This window comes from Puma concolor, chromosome D4 (genome assembly GCF_028749965.1).
Source record: "Puma concolor isolate L17-30 chromosome D4, mPumCon1.1.hap2, whole genome shotgun sequence".
NCBI lineage: Eukaryota > Metazoa > Chordata > Mammalia > Carnivora > Felidae > Puma > Puma concolor.
This window is the reverse complement of record NC_141679.1, coordinates 48,742,840-48,758,139: the sequence shown is the minus strand read 5'-3', so window position 1 is coordinate 48,758,139 and position 15,300 is coordinate 48,742,840.

The following is a 15,300-nucleotide window of genomic DNA, read 5'->3' as shown; positions in this document are numbered from 1 at the left end:
TGATTGCTGCTAAGGGCAATGATGAACACAGTAAATTATTTCCTCTTCATGATGCAACATGAGTCAGATCCTGGTGCAATTCTCAGACACACCCATTCGCAGCTGGACTAAAGCAACAGTTCTGGTTACTTGGAAGTTCAAAATTAATGGAATCATAGTTACATTCATCCACACAACAAACATGCCTACCATGTGCCATACGCTGCACTAGGCTATGAGGATACATCATTTATTGGGATAAACAAAGCTTCTGCCCTCAAGGTATTAGTCTATAGACAGAGCACAACTTAAAATTCATGTATCCCTGATATCTACCATTCACAATGTCAGCTCTACATACTTCAGGATAGGTCTCTATTAGGAATCATGTAAGGAAAATGTAGGTAGGAGGTGTGTGAACAAAGCTTCCATCATGGAAAGCAAAAAAGAGAGGGTCTAATAGCTCAGATGGAAAAAAATATATACTAAGAATATGATAAATTAATGTGTATTATGAGAACTTTTCCAGGCACTGAGGAATATGATCAAATCAGAACAAGGTTCTGAAATAAAAAGAAGGTCAAATTATAAAGAAAGGGCAGAGTGAGGAGGCTTTGAGGTTCTCTGCAATGGTGAAGTTTTGGGCCTCCCATGGTTTTCACTTATGCTAAAAATGCAGCCTCAATTACCAGAGTGATAATTGAGAATTGGTTTTATCCATAAACATTGCAAGAGTCATTAAGAATGGTCATAGTCACAGGATGGTAGCAATACTAATTTTGGTCCTCTGAATACAGCAAAAGCTAATGGGCTATCTATAGAGTGCATCACCAACATCTGTGTACTAAGCAGAATTTTTAGAAGTAGACACATCATGGCTGTGGCACTGCTTTAATTCTGTTTCCTTCATATAAAGAATTTAATTTCAAATTAGCGTACATAGATAAGAGGGAACCGTGGGATTCTCCAGGAAATAAGAGAGCATAGGCTTATGTAGCATTATACTGATTCATTAACTATATTCATTTGTAAACATGTATAGTATTTCAACATATTTTTACCTCCCAAACTAGTAACTTCACCCAGAGGGAATACTCAGGAAGGGTATGATGTCTCTGAAGAATTTTTGCCTGCTCTTATAAATGTTTTGATATATTGAACATATACTAAAAAGCACATATCTATAAAGGTAGATTTTATAAGTCATGCTGGGTTAGATGGACATTAGCCAAAAGGCCTAAATCAAATTAGAATTCCCAAGTTCTTTAAAAGCAATAGAGAATAAAGTAATCTAACTTATTCTGATAAGTGCACATCCATCATGCCAATGTTGTCATAAAAGTGCCAGATTAAAGATGCTAAGAAATTCTCATCTTTTGAGAGGGTCTAGAGAAATATTCAGACCTGTTTCTGCTTTCTACATCCTTTTTCAAAGTATTTCAGGATCAACCTGTGTAGGTTTTTCAAGATTGCAAGAATACAGAGTTACCGGACAGATTTGTTCAAATAAAAAATGGCTATCTTCTAAGAATTAGAGCAGACCAGCTTCTACAAAGCCAGGGTGTATGGAAGGTGACTTCTTTAATTCACCATGACACACTTAAAAATACCAAGTAAGAAAAATATGCTTTTGACTTTCTATTTTCTCAGGATAAAGAGAAAGAATCACTTGATAGTACTTACTAGCGGCACAGGAATGTGATCCCGATACCCTAGGAGTAAACAAAGAAGTACGCTCGGGAAAGAATTAAATGTTCACAGCCTTTCAAATCTAGTAATTTGCACTGAGAGACAAATGGTACTGAAGTTTTAAATAGCAACTGTCCGTCTGTCTATGCCACCCGGCCAGATCAGAAAAAGAGTCTGACGTCCTTTCCACCTTACTTCTGCATTTCCCATCTTTTTTACTGGACATAGACTCTGGTAAACAGGCATCTAAATATTGCAAAGGTGTTTCTTTTTGAAACAGTCATTCGAGGATTTATTTGACACATATTTACTGAGTACTAGGTACTAGGGCTAGACCATGGGTATGGAAATGTGAATAACAGAGTCACATGTCCACTCTTCATAGAGGTTATAGTTTACTTAGCACAATGTTTCTATGCCTACATGAATTTATTTCATCTGTCTTCCCAGGCTCCACCAAAGTATGGTAAATTATTATAAACCCAAGGATAGAAAATAAGAGAACAGCAAACAGCAGACAAGTTATTTCTACTGGTTGCAAGGAAGAAAGCATATGGAGAAATGATAACTGGCTTAAAAGAGCAGAAGAAATAATCATATAAATGCCTAGGGGAAAAGCGAAGCCAACGGACCCACCTTCTCCTCCTGGAGAATATTGATCTGGAGAGGCTCCAGACCCATGGTCATTAGCCCAGTTGAGGGCAGATCTTAGAAACAGGGCTGAAAACAAAAATGAGCTTAAAAAGCTACTTTTTAAACTGCAGCCTATTAGTTGGTCTTTTCCTAACCTCCTTTCTCAATCTTGGCAGCCAGGTGTAATTCCTTCTTACCAGAACCTGATCCAACCTCACCACACAACCAACACATATCCAAGAGGTGGACTGGAAGACTACTTGACAAGAAAACAAAATGGCACTTGGAAAACAAAAGGGCAAGAACAGACTCATACTGAAATTTGAGTGCCCCTAATAAAAAGGCTGGCTCAGCAATCTCTCATTCTACCAAATGTGTTTTTTGTTTGTTTGTTTGTTTGTTTAGGGAAACTAAACTGTTTTTTTATGAATCTTATTCACCTCCCTTTAATGTGCAGTATATGCACTTTGACAATAGAAAACTGAGTTATCAAATTTCAAATGCAAACACTGACTTATCAGGTTAAATACGTTTCTTAATCACTAAGTATATATATATATTCTTCCACTTTCCTATTGTCTACTTAAAGTTCTGAGATGCTATCTGCCTTCTGGCACGTTTCTTTTCAGCAGGCTCTGCAGCACAGAAAAGCATCTCAAAGGTCCTATCTTCTCACCCAAGGTAAATAGTCAAGATTTTATTCATCTTTGAAAATGCTGTGCTGGGTCTCATAGAATGGCTAGTGGATTTTGGAATAACTGGAAGGATAATCAACATCACTTGGAAACTATGGACTCAGAAAATTCATTTCATGTCAGCAACTTTGGATGTAGTTTCTGGAAGTTACCATCACATGCCTCCTTTTGGAAAAGGAGTAAAAGTGTAGGTGTCTGTTTTAGTCACCTTAGGCAGGGGCATCTTTGGAACTGAGGAGTCTGTATGTTTGTTTCAGGTAAAGAATGGAATGAGTAAATTAGCACAATCATGCTGAAAGCCATTTTTCTTAAGTGGGTTTAAAAAGTCAGTTCAGCATCGACTACTTAGGTTGGATAAATGCACACTTTGTGACCAATCCTACTCTTCCAAACATATCCAAGAAAAAAAAAATCCATACTGAGACATTATGAAAACATTCATAGCAGCATTATTTGTGATAGTTCCAAAACAGAAACAACCTAATGTCCATCAATGTTAAAATAAAGACGTGACAGTATCTTCATACAATGTAATAATGTAATGAAAATGAATTATAGCGCTTCAAAACAAAAAAATATCATGAAAATAAATCAGACAAGAGGAAACATTCTAATGATTCCATTTGTATATTCTTTGAAACCAGACAAAACTGTAATAGTATGTGTAGATACAGGCTTTAGTGGTACAATTTTGAGGAAAATCAAGTAACTTCTTTTCACAAAAGTCAGGATAGAGATTACCTTTTAGAGAAGAATGAACAGATAAGGAGAGGCACAATGGAGGCACTAAAGATGTTTTATTTCTTGACTTAGAGTTTCTCCGGCTGTTCACTTAGTGATAATGCATTAATCTATACTTGGGGGGGGCATTTTTCTGTAACTGTTATATTTCATACCAAAAAAAAATTGAAAATATAATTCCATATATTTTTTCTTCTGTTTCATATGAAAATTTTTAAACTTTAATAAAAATTTATTCATGATTCTTAATGGGAATGCCTGAAGGACTGTATTTCAATCAGAAAAACAAATGAGTATCAACTCTGGTTACTTCTCTGTCATTTTGCGAGGTTTAGTCTCATCAATATATTTTATTCCATTGTGTAACTACCACCAGTGATTATTTCAAGATGCATGGGTGTACTCATTATGATTCCTCTGAAAGGTAAAAATACCTAAGTGATTGCTTCCATGTAAGTCTATGCTACTTTTCCCTTGTTCACAGCATATACAATTGTCAAACAGAGATATTTTCGGACTATATGATGCATCAAACAAGGGCGTAGTAATTTTTTTCAAAAAAATATTGCCTTAATATTTAATACTATGGACCACCAATACAATGGTGCTCATTTTGCATAGAATGAAAAGAACCAAAATCTATTTCTTAAGGGACAGTTAAGAAAATATGTCCTATATTAACTTTCTGATATAGTCATACTACTATTTTTATTCACTTCTAATAAAGCCAAAAATGCCTATGTGTATACATTCTATTAAATGTAAAGATGTAGTTTTTTTTACTCAGGAATATAGATATCAGGTTGTGGTTTTTTTTTTTAATTTCTTACCAGTTAATTTTTTTAATGTTTGTTTATTTTTGAGAGAGAGAGAGAGCAAGAGAGAGCACAAGTGGGAGAAGGACAGAGAAAGAGAGAGAGGGAGACACAGAATCTGAAGCAGGCCCCAGGCTCCAAGCTATCACCACAGAGCCCAATGTGGGGCTAGAACCCACTAACCACAAGATCATGACGTGAGCCGAAGTCAGACCTTTAACTGACACTTAACTGACTGAGCCACCCAGGTGCCCCATCTTAACCGTTATTTTTAAATTCCAAAGGGAAAATATATTCAAACTGTTTTTCAAATACTGACTATAGAAATATAAGTTATTATTAGAGTTATTTCTAGATTTCTCAAAGTATTTTAAACATGTTTTAAAAGATGTGACAGGTTTGCAATAAATGTTTTCTTATTAAAATATAGTAAGCCCCACAAAGAACTGCAAACTTGGTAAAAGTATAGTTTGTCATTGAAAAATATGAACTTAGGCATTTTGAAAGATTACAGACTTAGCATTTAAGTCAACTAATGTAGACATTGACAATAATAACAAACTAAAATGTATTATTCGTATTTAAGTACAGGCTTATAAATGCAGAAAACTGTACCCTTAGGATGAACGTGTCTCCAACAATAGGAAATTTCAGGTTAATTTTAAGCCAACCTATAAATAGGCAAATGCTTATGTGAAATATGAATTATTGGTGTTTGAATTAATATTTTGCCTCATCAGGGAATGTATTCCTCATCACCACAGATTTTGTTACAATCTATATCTAGTATAAAAAAAAACCACAATGCATAAAAATGTTTTACTTTGAGCCAGTAATGTAATTATTAAGTACTTAACCAACAGACATTTATGGATGGTAATTATTTCTGTTTAAATACACACAGCCTTTGGTAAATAAACACACACATGTTTAACTATATATATAAACTGTAAGCTAAAAATGGTAAGAAGTTTGCCTGATTAAAGTTAATATCCCTAACTAGAAATAATTCATTGAAAATTAACTTTTTTTTTATTAAGTTAGGAATAAAACCCCCAACAAAGTGATGAATATTTTCTTGACTAGAATTATTTTTCTTGGTAATGAGCAGTGTTCTATGAAAATGAGGATTTAATATGTAACCAATTAGCAAAAAAATTAAGCCAATTACCAAACACAATTTTCCATGTTAAACATTAATTAAATTCTGTAGCATTTTTAATAAATGCAATATAGAAAAAGTGAATTAAAAGAAAAATTCAATTTAACCTATTAATCAAAATAGTATTTATCATTTTATATCAATATATTTTTATCAGGAAAGTGTTATATGTGACAAATTACTTATGCATTATTTTAAGGACTAATTTACTATTTGGAATTCTAATCATGTTTTATGCAGCAGAGAAATGGATGTGGTTTTTTTTTTTTGTAATTAACGTCTAGTTGACACAGACTAAGTATCATATGGAATAATATGGTAGAAAGGAGAGATTCAAGATCATTCATTCAGGTTAGTGAAAACTATGACAGAATTATAGAAATCAGAGTAAGCACCAAAAATTATGTTTTTGTGACAACATATATGAATGTAGCCATACACATACGTGTTCATAATATGAATATAGGAAATCACATATACACACAGAAAGTAGCCTATGAAAATAGGTATAAGAAAACTAAGATCAAAATCAGTGGTTCTCAATTCTGACCAATAGAAACAATTCAAAAGTTTAAATGGTATGGGCCTCATCCCAATATTTCTGCTTCAACTGACCTCTAGGAGGGCCTAGTGTATTGGTATGTTTGAGAAGCCCCATCTCGCATTTCCTCATTCACAGAATAGAGCTTTATTCACTGCTCATCAGTTGCTTGTCTCTAGTCCAATATGCTGGAATGCAGGACAGCTTCTCTTTCAGCTGCCCACTCATCAGGGGTTGAGAGAGAAAGGGTATAGGTAACGCAGACATGAGGATACCCGCTACAGTATGGGGAAAAAAAGTCATTTTACCTATGTGTGAAGTAAATATGTACAAGGAAACATTAAGGGAAACACAGACTTGGTTGGTAACAGCTCAAGTAAACGAGAAGAATAAACCTATACACCATGCCTGCTTTTAACATAAGTAGACAGGTGCCCTGCAAGCAATCCCTACATAGCCTGAGAGCCTTCATGTAGAAAACGGGGCTCGAGTGACTGCGAAGATGATGGCCACCTGAGTATCCCATTGATTATATAATCCTAGTGCAGAGAAAGATAGAAATGTGACCAAGCTGATGACTTTTGACAAGGAGGAAACTGAAGCTCTGTGGCTACACAAGTGCAAAACAAAGTGACTTCTATCAACTTGTTTTTCTACAACTTAATAAATGCGGCATAATAGGAATGAAAGAACGGTATTTTGGAGGAGAGAGGCTTTGATTTGGGGAGCATACACGTTTCATTTTATAGCTCAATGATCTAAATCTTCTGTCGAACCTTAATGTTGTGTATCTGTCAATTTTAATTTAATTCCTAGTACTGAGTTGGCTTTCAGATCTGAACCACTTTTAAAATTAGTAGCTTCTACAAGGAGATGAATGACAACTGTGTTGTTCTTTCATAAAACTAAATTAATATGGAAAATGACTGGTTTCAGTCAAATAAGAAAAAAATCAAAAACTGGATTGATTTAATACACAATGGGAATGTCAGTGAAGATATTCTTTTAGAAGCTAATCAGCAGCATTCAAATGCCATGCAATACTTTGCTAATTAAAAACTTTAGGGAAAGGAATCAAAATAAGGTAAGATCTACCCATAGTGGGCAGAGGGAGTATTAGAAGTGGGTACGAGTAGGTGGGGGAAGGGGCTGACTAGAAACCTTTGGATCTGTTAGGACTAAATATGTAAATCCTACTAAAGTGCTAGTGTTTTGGAATAGTAAATAAAGATTTGTTTATTGAATAATAGATAATGAATACATGTACAAAAGAATGACAACTTGAGAACTTAATTTTTGGAATTTAAGAACTAAGTAATTGAGGTAAGAGAGGAGTTGGCCAAGTATTGTCAAGATCACATTGGTAATTTCCCTGAGTGTGAGATAAATACAGAATGGAATTTATTGAAAATTTCAATATATAGGCAGAAATGGGAATGAGTCAATTATAAGCAACAAAAGACCACCTTTTAATGTTTTTGTTCTTTGAAACTTTACACTATACTATTTTTCATATCTGTATTTATATGAACCATAAACTAAGGTATTTACATTAAATATGCCTAGATTTTTCTGAGGCTAGTAAAATTTATTTTATCTTTTATTTGTGTTGAACTTTCTGGATTATGTATTTTTAGATGGCTGTACTTGTTTATATTTTAAGGAAACAAAAATTAATTCAAGTTTGAGTTTCATTTATATTTTTAATAGACATATTTGTAAATTAGGTGAATTTTTCTCCTGCAGTTAGAGGTAAAATATAGATTTTGGTATTCAAATGTAATTAAGACTAAGACTAAATCTTGTTGATATGTATCTTACTAAAGGAATTAAAACGTTATGCCAATTTGCACTATAGAAATCCTGAGGCACCTACATATGGCATGTGATCAGGGAAACACCTTTTAAATAGAACCTGATTTAATTTTCTTTCCAAAAATTTTAATGGAGTTAATTAATGGAGTCTAATTAGGAGCAAATCACTTGCTGAGCAACATACTCTTAGAGCTCTTATTTCAAAAAACTGAGAGAAAAAATGTAATTGACCACTCTCATCTATATACAAACAGACTTTGAAGACTATGGCCAGCCAGTGGCTTATTGGGTAGGTATTATTTGTCTGCAAGTTTATCCTGTCAACAAATTATCACCAGGACAGGAAAGCCAGGTTAATCTAGTGAGGAATTAAGTATAGCAGGCAAATGACTTGCTGGTGTAGAATGATGGCTTTCGCTATCCCAAAGTCATGAGCATATTATCCTCTAATACCTTCTAAAAGATTTAAATTTAAAAACTACCTGGATTTTGTACTTGGTATTGGATTTCACTATTTTTATGTAGAAATGCCAGTGCCCTACATACTTTTATTAAAAAGATTAACCTTCCCCCACTGTTTAGCAGTGCCAACTTTCTAACTAAATATCCTCAAAAATATGGGTTTTTCACTGGACTTTTATTTATTTTGATCTATTTTCCAGTTCCTGTGACAATATCAGTGTCTTAATTACAGTAATAATACAGTAAGTTAACAGCTGATAGAACAAGTCCTTCCTACCTATTCTATTATCTATGCTATTTGGGGACCTTTTATTTCTATGTAAATCTTATAATCATCACTACCTCCGCCCCTCACCCCCCCCCCAAAAAAAAACTATTAGGATTTGGATTGGGATAATTCAGACCTTTTCAATACTGAACCTTCTGATCTATGAATATGCATTTTCTTCTATTTATTTAGGCCTTCTTTTAATTTTTTTAATGTTTATTTTTGAAAGAGCATGCACACGCACAATATGGGAAAGGGCAGAGAGAGAAGGAGACACAGCATCCAAAGCAGGCCCCAGGCTCAGAGCTGTTAGCACAGAGCCCAACGTGGGGTTTGAACCCACTAAGTGAGAGATCATGATCTGAGGTGAAATCGGACACCCAACCAACTGAGCTACCCAGGAGCCCCTATTTAGGCCTTCTTGATACTATTTTTACAGTTTTCTGTATAGAAGACTTACATAGGTTTCCCTGTATTTATTCCAGTATTTTTCACATTATTTATGCAATTAAAATGATTCCTTTTTCTTTCCTTTTCCAAATTCTTACTGTTACCATCCGGAAATATGCTTGCTAAACTCACTTGTTAATTCTAATTGTTTAGATTCTTTGGGGTTTTCTCTGTGCATAATCATATTAACTGCAAATGATTACAATTTCATAGTTTCCTTCCTAATATCTGCATTTTTTTTCTTTTTTGCATTGTAATACACTATGTAGACTTCCAAGTAATGTCAAGTAAGACAGGAGACAGTGGACATGTGCTCAGATCCAAAAAGAAAAACTTTTAATAATTCTTCATTACCATGTTATTTGCTGAAGATTTTTGGAGATGCTCTTTATCAGATTAAGGAAATTTCTTTTTATTTTAGTTTACTAATAGTTTCCTTTTAATGAATGAATATTGACTTTATTGAAAGCTATTTTTCTGTGTCTTTTTTAGCAGGTTGTGTGATATTTCTCCTTAATTCTGTTAATGTGTTGAGTTCTAATTTTCTTTAGAAAATTTGTTTCAGGGTTTATGATTGAGCTGTACTTAATTATATTATCTGACTTCACTGTCAAGTTTATGCTGATCTCATAAAACAGGTTGAAAAGTGTTCCATCTTTTAGTAAAATTCATCCACTTGATATAAGTTTGTGTATTTGTGTAAGTGCGTAAAGGTAATGGTATATTAAAGTTCATCAGAAATTATTTAGATTTTGCATTTTTATGTTAGTTTTTACAATTTTAGTTCACTACAAATTTGTTCATTTCTTATCAGTTTTCATAAAGTTGCTCATAGTATCTTCTTGCTACCTTTCTCGTGTCCTGATGTGTAGTAATGTTCCCTTTTATATTTAGGGCACTTGTGTCTTCTCCCTTTTAATTTATTTTGGGGTTTACCAATTCCACTAATTTTTAAAAATATTCTAATTTGCTAATCGTCTCCTTTGTTTTACTATTCTATTAGTTTCTACCCTTTTATATCCTTCATTTGACTTTCTTTAGATATAATTAATTTTTTCTAATTTCTTAAAGAAACTTTTCAACCTTTTTCCCCCTTAATATGTACATTTAAGTTTATAAATAACCATCTAAGCATGACTTTTCCTGCATCATACAAGTTTTGATTTGTAGTATTTTTACCATCTTTTAGTACAAAATATTTTCTAATATCCAATGAAATTTGTTATTTGACCCATGAGCCATGAAGCTTTGGGTTTGTAAGATGTAATGGTTTTAAGAGTATTAGTAAGTTTTCAAACATTCCTGCATATCTGACTTTTGCCACATTTCTTCTTTTTCAGACTCCAATTACATACAGCATACATATATATGAACTTTATACTATATTCTCCATATGTCATATCTATTTTTGTTTTTCATCTTTAACTTTCAGCTTCATTTTAGTAATTCACTTATTCATGTTATCTGTATCTACTGGTTGATAAACTCAACTTCTAAATACTTTAATTACTTTTTTATTATTTCATATTTTTAATATCCTTTTTATAGGTTTTAGTTATTTGCTAAAATTTTGGTCTTGATTTTTTTTTTTACATATTTTATTTATTTTTATTTATTTATTTATTTTGAGAGAGACAGAGTGTGAGCGGGGGAGGGGCAGAGAAAGAGGGAGATGGAGAACCCCAGGCAGGCTCTGCATTGTCAGTGGGGTGCCCGATGTGGAACTGGAACTTACAAACCCAACTGTGAGGTCATGACCTGAGCCAAGTCAAGAGTCAGACGTTTAACCACTTAACCCACTGAACCACCCAGGCCCCCTGTGGTCTTGATTTGTTGTTTTTTTTTTTACTTTTTGAATACTGTATAGTATTTCAGAGTCTGTATCAAACACATCCATTAACTGAAGGTCTTTTTCTTTATTGCTTCTTCTTGTTATCATTCAGGTTGTTTTGTCTACTCATCTGCCTTTCCATTTTTGTTTTATCTCAGACACTGTATCCAAAAAATCATCTGTTGAAATAATGTAAGAACTAGAATAATGTTATCTTCCTCCAGAGAGGATTTACATTTGCACTTGCCAGGTTCCTAGGGACACTATTAATCTAAGATCACCTTAGTCGAATTGGAAGCTCTGAAATTATTTAATGCTAGAGTTTAGATTCTGTGAGGGCTTGTCTACTTACCACCAAGACTGACTTCTGTGGTGAAGCTCTTAGAACCTCCACCTCAAAGCACACAAGTGTTAGTGGGACCACATCAGGCCCCGAATTCCAACTTTGTGCCCATATACTCAAGAGCCTCTCAAAAGCACTTTCCAGATTTTCAAAGAGCACTACCTCTTGCCCAAATCTCAATGCATTACCAGGGTAAATTCCAGGTTCCTCTCTCTGGACTTCTGTCTCCTCCCTAATCTTTGCTCTGTAAATCTTCAAAATATTGTTAGAAGTTTGTATGTTGTTCATGTCTTCCAGCTATATTCTGTGAGAGGAACCTTCTGAATTCTCAAAAACCGCAATCATTAAACCATTTTCGAAAAGTCCTGTGTGCCAGGCTCAAAGAACTAAAGTTAATCCTCTAGGCAGTGAGAAGCCACAATATGGCCTGTCATTTTTTTGAAAAATTTATACAGATAAAGTATATATATTTTTAAAAAATGGTTTCAGAAAAGGACCAAAGGCAGCAACTGTATGTTGTAATCATCAACAGCGGTTGAGGTGGTGGGTATAAAAGACATCTTTGCAATAAACACTCCAGAATGAGACACTACAGATTTTGGAAATAGATGGAATGAAATGAAACAAATTTTGATTCTTTGTGACCAAGAGAATGGAAAATCTAGATAAGTAATAAGTGTGTGGAGAATTGGCACTTTAATATTACAAACAACTATATTTGTAATATTTTATGTTTATAATAATAGTATAAAATTATCTAGCGATATGTCAGCAAGCAATTAAAAAAGAGAACGTGGAGATCTGGAAATTCTTTCTTCCCTTAGAGATAAAAGCTGAAATCATGGGAGTAGACAAGAACCTAGCTTTAGCCCCAGCTCTGCTACTGAACATTCATAGAACGACTTATCTGCAATAATGAAATCCATTTTAAAAGTGGACTACATTTTTTCTAATTCCTACTAATTTACCTATAAAGCAAAATTTACAACTTTGATCCATAAATAATATGTTTTCTTTAGCATACCTGAGAAAATAAAAATCAATATTCCTACTGGGCAGATCATAATAGGAAACATTTCTACTTCAAACCTTACCATCAATTTAGTGTTGTGAGACTATGCAGATTTGGCATCATGTCTATCATGCCCTATCATGTCTTTTTCATCTGCATTGGCTTTATACCTGCAACAACAACATTCATCAAACAAGAAATCTCTCTTTCCTCCAAAGAGCTTCTATCTTTCATAGAATGGCTGCTATTTCGATGAAACTGTGTTTTTAAACAAGGTAACGGCATTTCACAGTGGTTAAGAGATCTGTTCAGTGTCATTAATTGATGCAAATTTCAGTCCCTTGACATATAAGTTTATGTACTTTCTACAATATGATCATAAGAGTGATGAGAGGGTAGTAAACATGAATCGAACAATTAAGATTTGCTTGGGACTTGGTGCATCTTATCCATTCTATCTTTTAAAATAATAAAATGAGGTAGCTGTGATTAGCTTCTTTATCTCTAAAGAAAATAAACTTTAAAAACACTAACAAAAGAGATTAAGTAACTTGCTCAAGTTTATTTATTAAGAAATACGGAGACAAATTAGCATTCAAATCAGGAGCTGAATGATTGAAAGGCTTAAGCTTCTCTAATGATTTATGTTAATAAAAAAGTCAACTGATAAAAGTAATGGAAGAGAGTCTACAAATTTATAAAAACTGTATAATTGAGGGGGGGTTAACATTTTGAGATTGTATATGCTGTTTCTATGCATTAATAGATGCATACAATATATATAGTATATATCACATAAATTTTATCTTCAGCAGCACAATTACACCTCCGAGTATACATACATATCCCTGGGCCAGTTGAGTGACACAGTACAAAGATCAAATATAAAAATTTCACCATAACAAAATTCCAGCTGGAAATATTCAGCTGGAAAACTGAATTTTGTATTGAAATTTAATCTAATTCAACTAGCAGCTATTGAAAGATTTTCCTTGTGCCAGATGCTGGACTGAGCAAGGAGGAAATAAAGATAAATAAGAACTTACACATCGGCAGATAAGAGGTATATATACAATGTGATAAATGCCACTTAAAATGCTCTGGGAGCACAGAAGTCCCAGAACAAAAGCTTTGGGGTGGGGAGGCATGAGATTTGAGCCACATTTTAAAGCTGCCAAGAGGTTTCCCATATAGAGTATATGGAGCAGGCATCTCAACAAAAAAAGACATGAGACAAGTCATGGATGCCGGCACATGCACAGCATCCTATAGGGGGTGATCAAGGGTCTAAGCCCATCCAACATGGAAGAGAGAAGCTTGCAGGACCTTTCTTATTGCCTGGCTTAAACTGTGGCATGAAATATATGATAATAAAAACCATGAAAATATGCTTAGATTAAAAGAGCAGGAGGAAAACATCGATCTACTTCAGCCTTCTTAAACTTCAAATTCAACCTTTACTAACATGGCCAGTGAAAGGCAAGAAGGAGCCAACCAATTACCTAATTTTCCATTTTCACCTCACAGAATTAGCAAGTTGATGATTCTGATTCCTAAATTCTCTTCTCTTCCTAACATTTGATAGCAACTTAATCTCCTTTCTCAAAAGCTGATAATAAATTCGAGTGCTCATCTGTTTACTTAAGACCCCCAACCCATCTTTGAATTGCAGGATGCTCAGTCAATACACTTTTCCTAGCCCTCCTTCTCACAGTTTCAACCCTCCACTCTTCGGATAGATCTGCAATGGTTTGGAGACCTGTTTCTCTTTCCTTTATCCTCTGAGTTTACTTTGCCTCCAAAGTAAATCAGTTTCTCATGCCTTATGGCAGTGTGTCATTATAAAATATTTCATACCTGATGACCTTTGAGCACTTCTTATTCAAAGATTCATGAACGCTTAGCATGAGGTACGTCTAATGATCCCTGTGTAAACACACTGAAAGTTCCCTCCTACAAAGGCACAGGCAGGTGGAAGACATATTTTCGACACTCTGTCTTCAATCTAAGCGTCACTGGCAGTGCCTGACAGGTCTCATTTGCTAAATAAAGCACAATGTGTCAATTTGAAATAAATGTAAATTATCACCTTTCTTCCTTGTTAATTAAGGTCTGATTAATGCAATACAAGCGGTTGTTGAGAGTACAGTAAGAGAATGGCTTTTGTTGCAAAAACAAAACAAAACCCCTCAGATATAAATAATGGTCTGTCTCAGCCATTGAACTTGGGTTAGAAAGGTTACTTACAATGATTTGTTCAGTTGGAACATGGACAGATGTTCATATCTCAGCCTCTTAATAAATGAATGCCCAAATGTGGATAGCAAATGGCACTTACTTTAGAGGTAAGACTTAGCTGTGGAATGACCCACACTTTTCATAAATCATAAAGGGCAAAATTCTAGGTTCTGTTTTGCAAAGAAATATCCAAGAAATCTACCTCGAGACATATGCTTGTTATTTAAGGAATGTTTTGGTATTTTAACGAGGTGAATTTTCAAGGTGAAGGTTTAAGAAATGATGTATGTACGAGTGAAGGTAAAACAGTCACAGTACAGAAAATAGGAGGCTAAATATAGAAGGAATATCAGATGAGAAAACTCAGTTCATTTCAACCTAGAACCCTATTTGATTAGTTGCATAATCCTAAAGTAGCTAACAAGCATACAAAATATGTTGAATCAGGGAATTTTTAGAAGTAAAAGGAATGTGGACATTTTATGGCATAATTATTTGAGATTACAATAAATAGCAGTTATTTTCATTAAAGGACACAACTAGTTAATGGCACAGTCCAGGTATAGCCTCACAATAGATTAGAATATACTTTCTAATTTATTCCTAATTTGGCTATCTCCCTTTTT